The 16,086-nt window shown below is 41.2% G+C and overlaps 1 long non-coding RNA gene across 1 annotated transcript; it reads left to right on the top strand.

Moving 5' to 3' along the window:
• Positions 1–14,992: 14,992 nt before the first annotated feature.
• LOC140859880 (uncharacterized) lies at positions 14,993–15,694 on the top strand. The gene is made up of 3 exons (XR_012143555.1): positions 14,993–15,127; positions 15,357–15,426; positions 15,603–15,694. It is a non-coding gene; the product is annotated as an uncharacterized lncRNA (long non-coding RNA).
• Positions 15,695–16,086: the final 392 nt, after the last annotated feature.

Raw genomic sequence — 16,086 nt, 5'->3', positions numbered from 1 at the left:
TCCCGGCCATAGTCCACAACTCTTGGTATCACTTGACCTAGTTTTCTAATGGAAACCCATCATCTCATGGCCACAACCTAATAAGGTCAACACAGGTAACTTGTTCTAAGGAAACTCGCTTAGAACAACACTCATGCCCCTGATGAACCACCTCATCCTTGGCACCAAAATATAGTCAATTGACTATCTAGACGATCCTAGGATAACACCTAGCACTAAACAACTCGAAACATGCCATTACCCAGCAAGCTACTGTAGTTGAACACTGATCCACTAAGCACTGGACTAATCTCGAGGAATTCCCAAAATTAGTATATCAGTATTACTAATCCAAGTTTTGTATGATTCTTATTACAATCCCATGTAATAGAAACAATTTATCAAAACCCAATTACACATAGGATGTACAATCTTGTTCTGAAACTGGTACAACAAACGTCTGGAATCATTAATAGAGATGATTCAATACTTACAACTGAAAAACTGTTTACAACAAGTCTTTCACAGTATTTAAAATCCGAATACATACAAAACATTATGTTTTTCCTACAATACCCTATACAACTCGATTGTAGTACATATCTTGGTAATTACTAATATTGAACGTGCAGTTTCCCGTCTGAATCTTCCTAGCATTAATACAAGCATGCTGGCAGCGTTTCTTCCGCACGAACCCAAAAAGATTTGTCTGGATCTCCACACTATTAAATGGTCCATTCTTTGGGAAATACGACAAAATCTTTATGACAATCCCTCCAACTTCTTGTGGAGAGTCTACCATGGTCGAAGCCGAATGGGTAGTCACACTCCATGCGCTTCAACCAATCCTGAGAAGTAACAAGAGTTCAACATCTCTTCTAGTCAGCTTCTGCTAGAATCCTCATCACTTTTGGACTTCCTCATAATGCGAATCTTTCATGTCAATCTTGGTGATGACGTTCTCGAAAACTCCTAATTGCCTCGCAAACTCAGTATCCATGGCTGCTACGAACTCGATCCTTCTCTCATGAATCAATTTTCAATCGATTGCATCGATGATGATAGTCCTGGGTAAGCCTAGATGTTTTATCATCCCTACAAGGATCACCAAATAATATTAGCACTATGTCCCAAAAATCCTATTGCATGCTCTGATACAATAAAATGTAGCGACCCAACCTGGATCCACTACTAAACAAAGATTAAAGCTTAATCAAGAATATAATTAACATAATCAAAGATAAGCGACGGAAAACCCAAATAAATGCTGGATCGGCAGAATACAATCGGTTAAACAAAACCAATAAATACAACCCAATCGAAATATAACCTAACAGCTAATCTTGCTGCCACATCCTGGTCACCACTCCAAATCCATGGAGGAACTACCTGCAACTGCCCCGTCGAATGGAGTGTCCAGAAAACACAGAAATAAAGGGCGTGAGCATAAGGCTCAGCACGCTAGTACGGATAAACATACAAATATGATGCATGCAAAAATACAATGTTCGGGCATCCATATCTGGGATATACAAATCCAAATTTCTCAGACTGGCGCATAGGACATGAGCTGTAACCTCGAGGAATCAAACCATTGAGTTCAACCACTCACTCCTACTGGACATGGATCTAGAATATCCATGGATCACTAGAGTCGGTGCAACCCGTCGGTCAGCAGGACTCTGAGTGTTGCAACGTCCTAACTAGGGGAGGGAAAAAATATCGAATTTTTGGTATACCAAGGTTACCGTACCAAAAAATACCAAATTTTTGGTATGCCGAATATTTTGGTATGGTACGATAACGATACCGAATTTTTCGGTACGGTAACGGTATGAAATTTGAAAATTTTAGTATATACAGGTAAACCGATATACCAAAATATTATATATAAATTTAATAATATATAATATTTTAAACAATAAATTTGTAAATTTTAAAAAATATAAGGTTTGTTTTTGGTATAAGACGGTATATACCGATACCGTACCAAAATCTTGGTATACCGTAAAATTTCGGTATAATCGGTATGCTAGTTATAGATGCCGAAATTTTCGGTATACCGAAATTTTTGGTACGTTATCGGCATAAAATTTTCTTATACCGTAATTTTTGGTATGGTATACGGTATGAATTTTTTGGTACGGTACGGTATATGGTATGCATTTTTGGGTACGATACGGTATGCCACCCCTAGTCGTAACAAGGGTTGAGCGACCCTACACTGGCTCATGTCAAAGAGACATAGGCTCAATATGATATGCACGTGGAGCATAATATCTCGAAGCAGTAACATGCAATCATGGAAAATAAATGCAACACATAAGCATGCATACCCTCTTGCAATCTCAATCAGTACTTACATACCTTAATAGTATTCCTAGATGTCCTTGCATCTACAGTCTCACACTACAATGCAAGATAACCATGCATCAGTCGTTAGTCGTCAATCGTCAGACCTTAATAATGCTCTAAAAGCCATAACTATGCTAATGAATACTCCCTAATATTTTTAGGGATCTCAGACCATACCTGCATTAGTAATCAGCCCGCTAATGGCGATTGCCCTAGTTCTTGGGCACAACTCCGCTACTACTCCGGAGAAGATTTCGCTAACTCCCGGGCCTACTTAGTTGAATAGAACACCTAAAATACCCTATAAAAGGAGAGAGGAAGAAGTTGGAGAGGTGCACCAAATGAGGCCCTCGGACCCTCTATTTATAGGCGGAGTTCGGATGGTCCGAACCCCTTCTTCGGATTGTCCGAACTTTCATGTTTGATACAGTCCTTTCCAGCACTTTGGATGGTCCAAAATGGTCTTAGGATCGTCCGATCCCTTAAATACGTCATCCGTGACGTAACTCCCACTTGGACATGGGCAACTTGACTTCGGATCGTCCGATCTCTACCTTCGGATGGTCCAATCTATAGCCACATGTTCAACCAATTACATGCAACCGACCACCTATCCTGGCATGGGTTCGGATTGTCCGATCTCCTAGATTGAATCATCCGTTCTCACCAAGATTCTGAACTCAATTCTAGCTTCCAAACTCTCAATAGTTCGGACAGTCCGAACTGATGATCGGATCGTCCGATCTTGCCCTCTTTGGAACTTGATCAGAGCCTCTGAACTCTACATCTTCGGATGGTCCGATCCTAGGGTTTGGATCCTCCGATCCACTGATCACTTGGGACATTCTGGGCCACTTTATGAAGTCCTGAAATCCAATTTTAAACTCCTTAATCCCAATTGGAGATTCCTGAATCATTTTTTTTCCCACTCTAAACATGGTTACTTGATTAATTACAATTTAATCACTAATTCTGGATTCGGGTCACTACATAGATGGTCTTGGATGAACAACTTGTGTCTGGAAGTCTTATTTTATGTTGGATTAATGTCTGCAAAGTTGGAATTGGGTCATGCTCAAAGGCTACCGAAGGTGATATAGAAGTTTTAAGAAATGAAATTGGACCTAATTCAACCAAAAAATCTAGTTCAAGAGAGGAGGTTTGTTCAAGACCATATATTGAACTCCTAGGATATTTATCTAGCTTATGTGGGACACAAATAATACACTAACACCCTTCTCACGCCTAGGAATGAAATGACTAGAGTGTGGAGACACTAACGGGTGGCCCATATATAGGACGGATGACCCAAGTATGGGCAGTCCATCACATACGGTGGGCCTGAGATCTAATACCATGTTCAAAAATAGACTTGGAGCAAACTCAACCCCAAAAGCTAGGGCAAAGGGGAGGGTTTCTCAAGCCTATATATTAATTAAACTCCCAGGTTATTTACCCAACCATGTGGGACACAATTAACACACCAACATTGTTAGTGTGTTAGTTGTGTCCACATAGGTTGGATAAATATCATTGGAGTCCAATATATAGACAAAGATAAACCTCCTTCATTGATCTATCTTTTGGGATGAGATCTCAGGTTCCACCGTTATGTGTTGGTCTGCCCATAGTTGGATCACCCTTTAATGTCTTAACATTATAGTTTTTTCATCCATGGGCGTGAGAGGGGTGTGTTGGTGTATTAATTGTGTCCAACATTGATTGGGTATAGGCTTGGGCAACTCTCCTCCCTTGAACTATCTTTTGGGGTTAAGTTAGGTCCAAGTCCATTTCTTAACAAAAAGAATGTTTTTTGGGTTGGATTCTCACTTGATTCGATGACCAAAGGTTGAGTTAGACTAAGGAACCAATAAATATTTCCTAAGCCTATAATCTCAATAGTGTGATAGTCATTGGGATCAGTGTTTTCATAACCGGACCGGTGATCTAACCGGTCTACCTAAAAAAAACGGTCCAACCGGTCGGACCGTTTTAACCAGACGGTCCAACTGGAAAACCGTTTATATAATATAATATAATAAATAATATATTTTGAATTTTAAAAACTCAAAAATATATTTAAATAGACAAAAAAATATATATTTGTCATAATTTGAAAGCTAAATAAATATGTTAATATATTCAAAATATCAATTATAGTTATAAATTATTTAAATAATGAAATATTTAATTTTAAAAAAACAAATAACTATTAAAATAAATTTTTTTAATGAAGTAAAAATTTTAAATAATAATGTATATACATAAAAAAAATTAAATTTAAAGTTTTAAAAATAAAAATTTAAATTTTCAATAAAAAAATAAAAAAATTCGAAAAACCGGTTCAACCGGTCGGTTTTCCGGTTATTGATCGGTCCAACCGGTTCTTGACCAGTTTTGACCGGTTGGACCGGTTTTCCGGTTCTTAGGAGAGAACCGGACCGGCGACCGGTTCCCGGTCGAACCGGTCGATCCGGTCCGGTTTTAATAACACTGATTGGGATGGATACCAGCTGCAGTTATAAGCTTCGAGAAGTTGGTTATGAGGCTAGATTGAAAGACACAACAAACTCACTTGGAGATTCAAGGGCCGTGAGATAAGATCAATAATCAAGAGGCGATCAAATTGAGGAGAAGAACGGAGAGGAACTTAGTGAAGTTACCTATTATAATTCCTTATAATTTTGTAATCAAAGGATCTTGGATATTGGGGGTATACTTAGATTTGGATTTGCAGCAACAAAAGATTGTTTTCCCTCTCCATGGACGTAGGCTTATCTGTGCCGAATCACGTAAATCTGTCTCGTTAATTTATTGCATTGCTCTTCTTGCCATTCAATTGATTGTTTTAGTTGATTTTGGATATTGGTGGTATACATAGACTTGGATTTGCAAAAATAAAAGATTGTTTTCCCTCTCCATGGACGTAGGAATATTTGTGCCAAACCACGTAAATATGTCTCGTTAATTTCTTGCATTGCTATGCTTGCCATTCAATTGATTGTTTTAGTTAGCTATTAAATTGATTCTTGTGTAAGGTTATTGTGTATTCTTTGGTTTTTGAGTGAAGTTGGTTTCTGTTATTGGGTGAGTTTTTTTGAATCTTATTGATCAATAACATACCAGTGGCGCTGTCCGTGGGAAATTTAGACACAATGGGATCAATGAAATTTGATATAGAGAATTTCATCGGAAAGAATGATTTTTCTTTTAAGATGAAGACAATCCTTTTACAATGGGGTTGGGCTGACGCATTGAAGGAAAGGGAAGAATGTCATGTTATTTGGATGATAAGGAGAAGGATGGAATCTTGGACAAGGCACAATGTGCAAGAATTCTCTGTTTAGGATACACGCCTTTGAGGGAAGTCTCGGGGCTAGTTTTTTTTCGTTTTTGTTTGATGGTATCACCGAATCATGTTGTTCGTGTGTTAGCTAAAAGAGCTGTTTTTATATGATATAAAAGATCGTGTTATTCCTCCGTTCTTTGTAATTTTTTAAGTAATATTACTTTTCTTGATTTAATATATTTATAATGTTTCTCCAAGAAAACAAAAGTAAAAAGAAGATGTAGGTGGTAGGCATTTGCCACCTAGTATTGGTTGAACGAACAACCTGTATTTGAAAGTCTTATATTCTCAACGAAACGTGTCGTTTTTTTTTTGTGGTTATTTGCTCGCAAAAGGATGATGTCTCAGCGACCCACGTAATGTAGAGGATAATATTTGTGGGTTATGCACGACAACCATAAATCATTTGATTGTCTCAATTTTCAGTATGAATTTTTGAAAGCCATATAGGTCTCGAGGGTTGGCTCGGACAACTAAGACAAACATCCATACTTCCGAAGATGAAGTACCTTGCCATGTTCTCAATCATCTATAATATATGGGATGCTAGAAATAGGTAATGTTTTTATAATAAAATAGCCAACATTTGCTGATATATTCATGAAGATTCAAGCTCATGTTTTTAGAATTTTAAGATGAGATGTAAACTGATGCTATGCAACTCTTGGAAATGCTTAATAACTTGAAGATGCCTTTTGATAGTAATGTAACACATTTACCTATAAAAGAAAATAATTTTAGATTATTAATTGATTAATTTATTAATCAACTGTTGACCTATTATATTGATGTAAGGTCATCAATAAAAATGCTTGTTGATACCATGGGAACATCCTAGATTATCACCGAACTCGTGCCGAGATGAAAAGTCAGGGAAGGATGGATGAATGACTCAGGTCATCGAACTGTCCTAGAGAGGATTTCAAGGGCCCAATTGTAGGAAGAGATACCTGGTTGAGGAATGTTAGGCAGAGAAGAGAGTGATCAGGCAGTCCGATGAGATCAAGAGACTAAGTCAAAGTACCACAAATCGGCATCACCTATTGTAGTGACCCAACCCGGATCCACTACCTAATCAGAGTTATAGTAAAAGCGTACGCAATAAAATCTTAAAGCGTAAAGTGCGGATAATTAAAATACAACAAATCCAATCGACAGAATACAACCAACGCTACCACAAGTGAAAAAGTACTGTTATACAACCAAATCAAAGGTTCAGGGTAAATAAATCCCTACCCTCTAAAACCTCACACCCTCCCAAGCTCAATCCTGCTGAGAGTCGCCTGGACCGTCCAGCCTCAAACCTGCCCCGCCACAAGGTACACAATACCCAAACACAGGGGCGTGAGCTAGAACGCTCAATACGAAGCAATGATATAAATACAAATATGCGCACACATATGATTTAAAACTCAAGTGAAAATACTTGCTCATGGCGCCGAGAATATACAGTACTGGCTAGAGGGCGACTCCGCGGGGTACTCGTATACTCCATATCAGGGCTGAGCCAACCCCATCCTGATCCGAATCCAAAACAGGATACAAGTCTCATATGAAAACTGTCATACCTGACTCGAGTTCAAAATGAGATCATCGTTCCCTATGGAGACTGTCAATGACTCACATCTCTCCGAATGCAGTCACACATAAAATCATGTATGTGCTAAGACGGTAAAACATGCTAAAACATGATAAAACATATAGCACATACTCATGCAACATACAAGCAAATATATCATGCCGGCTATCTCGGTCAGTACTTACGTACCTCTAACACTGCTGGTCAAACCTAGCTCCACTGACCTAGACTTCAAGCCTACAAGCCCAGTCTTCTGCTACTACAATGCAAATATCCATGCATCAACAATTAAGCTCTAAAAGCCTTAACTAAGCTAAAGCATATTCCTAAATATTTTTAGGATGCCAAAGCTATACCTGCGTCCGTCGATAGCCCTTTGCTGTCAATAGCCTCAAAACTATGCCATAGCTCCGCGACAACGTCTAGATCACTAAGCCACTTCCGGATTCCCCGTAGGACGCCTAGATCTCCCTAGATCTGAGTTAGAAGGCCTAGGAATCAGAGAGAAGAGAGGGAAAGGTGCACTTGAAAATGAAATCTTGGCCCCCTATTTATAGACGAAGTTCGAAGCCTCCGAACCCAGTTCGGAACGTTCGAACATGATCGGAACCTCCGATCGCACCTTCGGAGCTTCCGATCGCTCAATATTACGTCAGCCATGATGTCACCTTGCTGACGTAAGCAATGACGTGTGCTCTGGTCCAGATCAGAGCTTCCGATCTCGTCGACGGAGCGTCTGATCTCGATCGGAGCCTCCGATCCTGGCACGGAGCTTTAGATCCACTTCGGATCGTCCGAACTCCTCTTCGGATCGTCCAATCCTGCTGAACCAATTCAACTAATTCGAGTACTCTGAATCCATTTTTGAAGTCCGTTATACCAACAGGAGCTTACTTAATCATGTTTTACTTAATCTAAACATGATCACGTGATTAATTACTCATTAATCACTAATTAGAAATGCGGGTTACTACATTCTCCCCCACTTAAGAAATTTCGTCCTCGAAATTTAAGTCTTAGAGGAAAACATAAATAGCCAACCAAATGTTCTTTATTACAACTGAACAAGTATAAACTCGATACAAAGAAGTACAAAATCTCAAAATAACTCGGGGTGCTCGGCTAACATCCGGCTCTCCAACTCCCAAGTAGCTTCCTCTGTCCCTCTGCGTTGCCACTGTACCATCACCAACGGTATACGCTTGTTACGAAGTACCTTGTCCTTCCTGTCAAGAATCCGCAGGGGTTTCTCCACATACGATAGATCCCGATCTACCTTTACCTCGATCGGATGCAAAATATGCGACTCGTCCGCCACATACTGCCTCAACAAGGACACGTGGAACACATCGTGGATCTCCGAAAGATCGGGTGGCAAGGCTAGACGATAAGCCATATAGGGAAGAAAATGCGCTGACTTTGACAACCGATCCACGACAACCCAAATAACATCACAATTCTTGGAAGACATAGGCAAGTGGGTGACAAAGTCCATCATCACATGCTCCCACTTCAATTCAGGAATCTCTAAGCTGTGAAGTAACCCTCCGGGTCATTTAAACTCTACCTTGACTTGTTGACACACAAGGCATCGGGACACAAACTGATAGACACTGCGCTTCATCCCTTTCTACCAAAATCAAGTGCGAAGATCCTTATACATCTTCATGCTGCCTGGATGTACAGAGAATCGACTGCGGTAAGCTTGTGATAAGATCTAATCCCTCAAATTAGAATCCTCGGGTACCACAACTCGACCAAAAAGACACAACAGACTGTCTCCCTACAAATGGAAACCAGAAGTATTACTACCCTCAGCCAAACGGGCCAACTTCTGCATTTTTAGATCAAAATTCTGAGTTTCCCGGATTCGTCGATACAACGCTGGCTCTGCAAGCACAGAAGAAACACGAATCCTTTGCTGTTCTTTCTTATGACGGAATGTGAATCCTGAAGAACAACACTCTTCCACTGCCTTCCTTACCGAACTGGTACGAAGGGAACTTTCATAGACTTTGCGACTAAGTGCATCAGCAGCAGGATTTGAAGAACTTGGATGGTACTTGATCTCACAATCGTAATCTTTCAACAGATCCATCCAACGACGCTGCCGCATGTTCAACTCAGCCTGAGTGAACAGATACTTCAAACTCTTATGATCGGTGAAGATTTCAAATTGTTCTCCGTACAAATAGTGACGTCATATCTTAAGAGCAAAGACAATGGCTGCAAGCTCTAAATCATGTACGGGATAGTTCTCCTCGTGAGTCTTCAGCTGTCTGGAGGCATAAGCGATCACGTGGCCCTTCTGAGTCAACACACACCCCAAACCCTGGAGAGAAGCATCAGTGAAGACTACAAAACCACCTGATCTAGATGGTAAGGCAAGAACTGGAGCTGTCGTCAGACGACGTCTCAACTCACGAAAACTGTCTTCACAAGCATCAGACCAAACGAAAGAAATGTTATTCTTTGTCAACTGATTCAAAGGCTTAGCTATCTGAGAAAAATTCTCCACAAAACGACGATAGTATCCTGCTAAACCAAGGAAACTACGAATCTCAAAAGCTGTAGTCGGACGTGACCAATTCAAAATAGCCTCTGTCTTGCTAGGATCAACAGATACGCCCTCCTGAGAAATGACATGATCAAGGAACACAACTCGGTCAATACAGAAGTCACACTTACTCAGCTTCGCGTACAACTGTCTCTCCCTCAAGACTTGCAGTATAGTAAAAAGATGGTAGGCATGCTCATCCATGCTGCGAGAATACACCAGAATGTCATCGATGAACACCACCACGAACTTATCCAGAAAGTCACGGAAAACTCTGTTCATCAAATCCATAAAAACAGCTGGAGCATTCGTCAAACCAAACGGCATCACTAGAAACTCATAGTGTCCATACCGCGTACGAAATGCTGTCTTAGGAACATCTTCTTGTCTAACTCGCAACTGATGATACCCAGACCAAAGATCAATCTTCGAGTAGACATAAGTACCCTGCAACTGATCAAAGAGATCATCTATCCGCGGAAGAGGATAGTTATTCTTCACTGTCACCTGATTCAACTGACGGTAGTCAATACACAACTACATCAACCCATCCTTCTTCTTGACAAACAGTACTGGGGCTCCCCATGGCGAAACACTAGGTCGAATATAACCTTTATCAAGAAGATCTTGCAATTGCTTCTGTAGTTCTTTCATTTCTGACGGTGCCAATCGGTAAGGAGTTCTGGAAATTGGTGCAGTCCCTGGCAGTAACTCAATGCCAAACTCAATCTCCCTTACTGGTGGCAAACCTGGAATATCCTCCGGAAACACATCTGGAAAGTCACGAACCACTAATATTTCTCGAATATCTGGCTCTCCTAAGGATGCGTCAATGGCGTAGATAAGGTAGCCTTCCCCGCCAGACTCTAAAGCACGCCGGGCCTTCAGAGCTGAAACCACTGGCATCAGGGGTCGTGCTCCCTCACCATAGAAATACCATGACTCATCATCCTCTGGACAAAACTGAACAAACCTCTGATAGCAATCCACTATCTCTCGGTAGGTAGTTAAGACATCTATCCCAATGATGCAATCGAAATCCTCCATCGCTAGAATCATCAGGTTAGCACTAAGCTGATGTCCCTCGAAATCCAAAACACAACCCACAACTAGACGCTTGGCTAAAACCTCGCTCCCCATAGGAGTAGAAACCACTAGCAACACGTCTAAAGGAATAAACGGCAATCTATACTTCTTAGCAAAACGTGCTGAGACAAAAGAATGCGATGCACCGGTATCAATTAAAATATATGCAAGAAAACCACATAAACTACAGATACCTGCAATCATCCAATCACTGTCAGCCTCTGCCTGCTCCTGGTTAAGCGCAAAGACCTGACCCTGGGCACGTGGCCTCAAAGCATGACCCTGAGAAGGAGTCTGAGTAGGCTGTCTCTGAGACTGCTGCGGCTGCTGGCACTGCTGTGAATACTGCTGCTGAAAAGGTGGCTGCTGGTACTGAGGTGGCTGAACAGATGCCTGAGAACCTCCGGAACCACTCGCTGCCCCAATCAGCATAGGACAATCTCTCTTCATGTGACCCTCCTGGCCACACTGGAAGCAAGCAGTGGTCGATCGACCACACTGCCCTGGCGGATGTCTGCGTTGGCACTGACGACAATGATTCGGCCTTTGACCACCAAAGTTATGCACTCCACCAGATCCAGAGAAAGAAGAAGAAGTACCTCCTGGCTTCTTGAAAGACTGCCCCCTAGGGCCCAAAGCACTAGCACTCGCTGACTTGGAAGAAGAAGAGTAAAGTCCCCTGTTCTTCCGAATACTGTCCTCGGCCTGGCGACAACGGTCCACCAAATCCTCGTAAGTCCCATCGCCGCCCACAGCAACCATCCGATGAATATCAGGATTCAAACCCTGAAGGAAATGATCAAACTTCGCCATAGAACTATCAGCAATATGAGGACAAAAAGGTAGCAGATCAAAGAACTTCTGCTGGTACTCCTCGATCGTCATCATCACCTGTCGCAAACTCAACAACTCACTGGCTTTCGCCTGACGAAGAGCTAGAGGAAAATACAGTCTCTGATAAGCAGTACGAAACTCAACCCAAGTAGCTGCACCTCTAGCTGCTATGAACGGTGCGGAAGTAGACCTCCACCACTTCCTCGCTCTGCCCTCAAGCATAAAGGCAAGAATCTCCATCCTATCCTCAGTTGTGCAACGGAACTCCTGGAAGCACTGCTCCATCCTCTCAATCCAATCCTCCGCCTCTTCAGCTGTCTCACCACCCGTCAAAGGCTTCGGGCTAACCTCCTTGAATCTACGCATGCTTACTCGCCTGCGCTCCTCGGGCTATCCCCGACGTCTACGATCATCCGGATCACCCCAACGACCGCCGTCTATGCTACCGTGGCTCTCGTCATAATCTGCCATCTGTTACACAAGAACAGATAATTACTAAATCCGCTTTACGATATTCCCAGTGCAATGCGTCTCTCTGATACCAAAAATGTAGTGACCCAACCTGGATCCACTACCTAATCAGAGTTATAGTAAAAGCGCACGCAATAAAAGCTTAAAGCATAAAGTGCGGATAATTAAAATACAACAAATCCAATCGACAGAATACAACCGACGCTACCACAAGTGAAAAAGTACTGTTATACAACCAAATCGATGGTTCAGGGTAAATAAATCCCTACCCTCTAAAACCTCACACCCTCCCAAGCTCAATCCTACTGAGATCCGCCTGGACCGTCCAGCCTCAAACCTGCCCCGCCACCAGGTACACAATACCCAAACACAGGGGCGTGAGCTAGAACGCTCAATACGAAGCAATGATATAAATACAAATATGCACACACAGATGATTTAAAACTCAAGTGAAAATACTTGCTCATGGCGCCGAGAATATACAGTACCGGCTAGAGGGCGACTCCGCGGGGTACTCGTATACTCCATATCAGGGCTGAGCCAACCCCATCCTGACCCGAATCCAAAATAGGATAAGAGCCTCATATGAAAAATGTCATACCTGACTCGAGTTCAAAATGAGATCATCGTTCCCTATGGAGACTGTCAATGACTCACATCTCTCCGAATGCAGTCACACGTAAAATCATGTATGTGCTAAGACGGTAAAACATGCTAAAACATGATAAAACATATAACACATACTCATGCAACATACAAGAAAATATATCATGCCGGCTATCTCGGTCAGTACTTACGTACCTCTAACACTGCTGGTCAAACCTAGCTCCACTGACCTAGACTTCAAGCCTACAAGCCCAGTCTACTGCTACTACAATGCAAATATCCATGCATAAAAAATTAAGCTCTAAAAGCCTTAAATAAGCTAAAGCATACTCCTAAATATTTTTAGGATGCCAAAGTTAAACCTGCGTCCGTCGATAGCCCTTTGCTGTCGATAGCCTCAAAACTAGGCCATAGCTCCGCGACGACATCTAGATCACTAAACCACTTCCGGATTCCCCGTAGGACGCCTAGATCTCCCTAGATCTGAGTTAGAAGGCCTAGGAATCAGAGATAAGAGAGGGAAATGTGCACTTGAAAATGAAATCTCGGCCCCCTATTTATAGACGAAGTTCGGAGCCTCCGAACCCGGTTCGGAACGTCCAAACACGATCGGAACCTCCGATCGCACCTTCGGAGCTTCCGATCGCTCAATATTACGTCAGCCATGATGTCACCTTGCTGACGTAAGCGATGATGTGTGCCCTGGTCCAGATCGGAGCTTCCGATCTTGCCGACGGAGTGTCCAATCTCGATCGGAGCCTCCGATCCTGGCACGGAGCTTCCGATCCACTTTGGATCGTCCGAACTCCTCTTCGGATCCTCCGATCCTGCTGAACCAATTCAACTAATTCGAGTGCTCTGAATCCATTTCTGAAGTCCGTTATCCCAACAGGAACTTACTTAATCATGTTTTACTTAATCTAAACATGATCACGTGATTAATTACTCATTAATCACTAATTAGAAATGCGGGTTACTACACCTATAATCTAGGAGCACGCCCTCCCCCACGTAACCACGCATCTAAGCGTGCCCATGGCATGCACCGTCGTTCCCATTATCCGAGAATTTTGGAGTACTCCTCTATTTCGGGATCCAATTAATACCACATACAAAGGTATAACATGGATTTCACTTATTTCAAAAAGAAAATACACACTCTCTACATTTTTTTGATGTTCTTGTGTACACACCTTTTCACTGACTTAATCATCGGAGTGGTCATGCCGAAAAATCTTTGGGCGTCCCACTAACTCTCTTTTGTCTAAGTGTGCGCATAACCTAGGCAACCAAAGCATTCACTACAAGAAAAATGCTAATCAACAACAGTCAATCGACAACGGTTTTATGCCAAAACCGTTGTCTTCAACTCAATAACAATGGTTTTAATCAAAACCGTTGTCTTTGGGCGTTTTCTCATTAAAAAAGACAACAATTTATTATAAAACGTTGTCTTTTGGGGGCATAAGACAACAGTTTTTTAAAACCGTTGTCTATGAGCGTTTATTTTGGGCCTACGACAACGGTTTTTATAGACTGTTGTCTATGAGCTGTTTTTATGACCTACGACAACGATTTTAATTAAATGTTGTCTATTAGCGTGTTTTTGGGGTCTACGACAACGGTTTTAAAAACTGTGGTCTTTTATTTATTTTTTTTGACATCATCTTTTCTCTTTTTTTTTAATACATATACATACACGGTTTTTTCTCTTCTTTTTTTAATTAATTAATTAATTAATACATATACATATACGCTTAAGAGGAGAGAACATAAAAAACCCAATCCGGAAATCCCTAGCCCCAACCCGTCATCCCTTCGACCCAACACAGCTCCAACGCCCTAATCGTCGATCGATCGTGAATCGGTGAGCAGAAACAGCCCGAATACAACATTCCTCCAGCCACCGAATTGGATTCGCAGCTCTCAGCCCTGGAACTCCACCCTCTCAAAGTTGGTAAAAACCTTTAAATTCTCTCTTTTCCGATAGGTTCTTTATTTTGGTGTCTCGTTGACTCATCTCTCCATTCCATATCCACGATTCGCGTATAAATTTTTTCTGGATCGTTGTTCTTTGCTTCGAGAGCTTGCTGGAGTCGCTATCCCAGTTGAAAGAATCTATGGTCTCGGAATCGGGTGAGAAATATTTCTGAACATCTAAGGTTATGGAAAGAAAACAAAAGCTTCACGAGGTCAGACCTTGCGTCGTTCTTTCTTAAATTTAAACGTTTCTTCTGAAATCTGCTAGTCCTAAGGTAGAAGTGCTGAAGAAGCTTCAGAGTATGCCAGAAAATCAAGGTCTAGCCCTGCAGTAAGTTCCTGGACTCGTTAATCTATTTTTTTATATGGTCCTCTTCAGTATTTATTTGTCAGCTTTTAAATAGTCATCTTATTTGCTATTCTACATTTAGTTTTGTCTAGGACTGTATTGCGACTTTAAAGAATGTCAATTGATCTTATAAATAGTAATTTTTGTGTTGTGTACTATGCCATTGATCTTATAAGTTGTTCCGGTTTTTAAGTCAAAATTCACGGTGCAGGGGATTGGTGTTATAACACTCAGAAAGAAAGAGAGGAAGCTGAAGGCTTTCCCAGAATTCATGTTCTTCAGTTGAGTGACTTTAATGGGAAACTTAATGATCTTTATTTATGCATGAGTGGTTATCACTCTTGAAATCATCATTTTATTCTAATTTTTGTACGAAACTTGTGTATTGTTATAGTCACTGATTTACACACTTTCTACTTGTCATCTGATGCAAAATCACTTGAAAAAAATATGCCAGACTTTCTAGAATGGATTTGAAACGAGTAAACAACTTAGCTAGAGCTAGCTTCGAGTAAATGGATCAGTGGGTAGGGTTCGCCTTCGATGACCATGTTTTCTTTGCAGACACATTTGGAGCCACACGTTTGAGGTGAGCTTTTGTTGATCTTCCTTTTGTGTGTGTGTGCGCACACGCACGTGCACTAGGGGATGTGCTTCAAAACTTCCTTATTTGATTACAATATTCATGTTTTTATTCTGGTCTTTCCATTTCAAATTCTTTGTAGATGGAAAAATAATGCTTAGTTTTTGTAATCTTTATTAATAATTGTTTTCATTAATTATATCGCTTGTTCCACTAATATGTTTTGTTTCTCTGCATGATTTACATTGTGGAACAAAGTTCACGTGTCAGTGACCTGGTAGTCTAACCCAAATATAAGAATCTAAATGACAGGCTAGGATACTGATTTCTTTAATCTTTCATATATTTTCCTCAATGA

This window comes from Henckelia pumila, chromosome 4 (genome assembly GCF_033568475.1).
Source record: "Henckelia pumila isolate YLH828 chromosome 4, ASM3356847v2, whole genome shotgun sequence".
NCBI lineage: Eukaryota > Viridiplantae > Streptophyta > Magnoliopsida > Lamiales > Gesneriaceae > Henckelia > Henckelia pumila.
The sequence above is the reverse complement of the archived record's forward strand: the minus strand, read 5'-3'. Positions and strand labels throughout refer to the sequence as shown.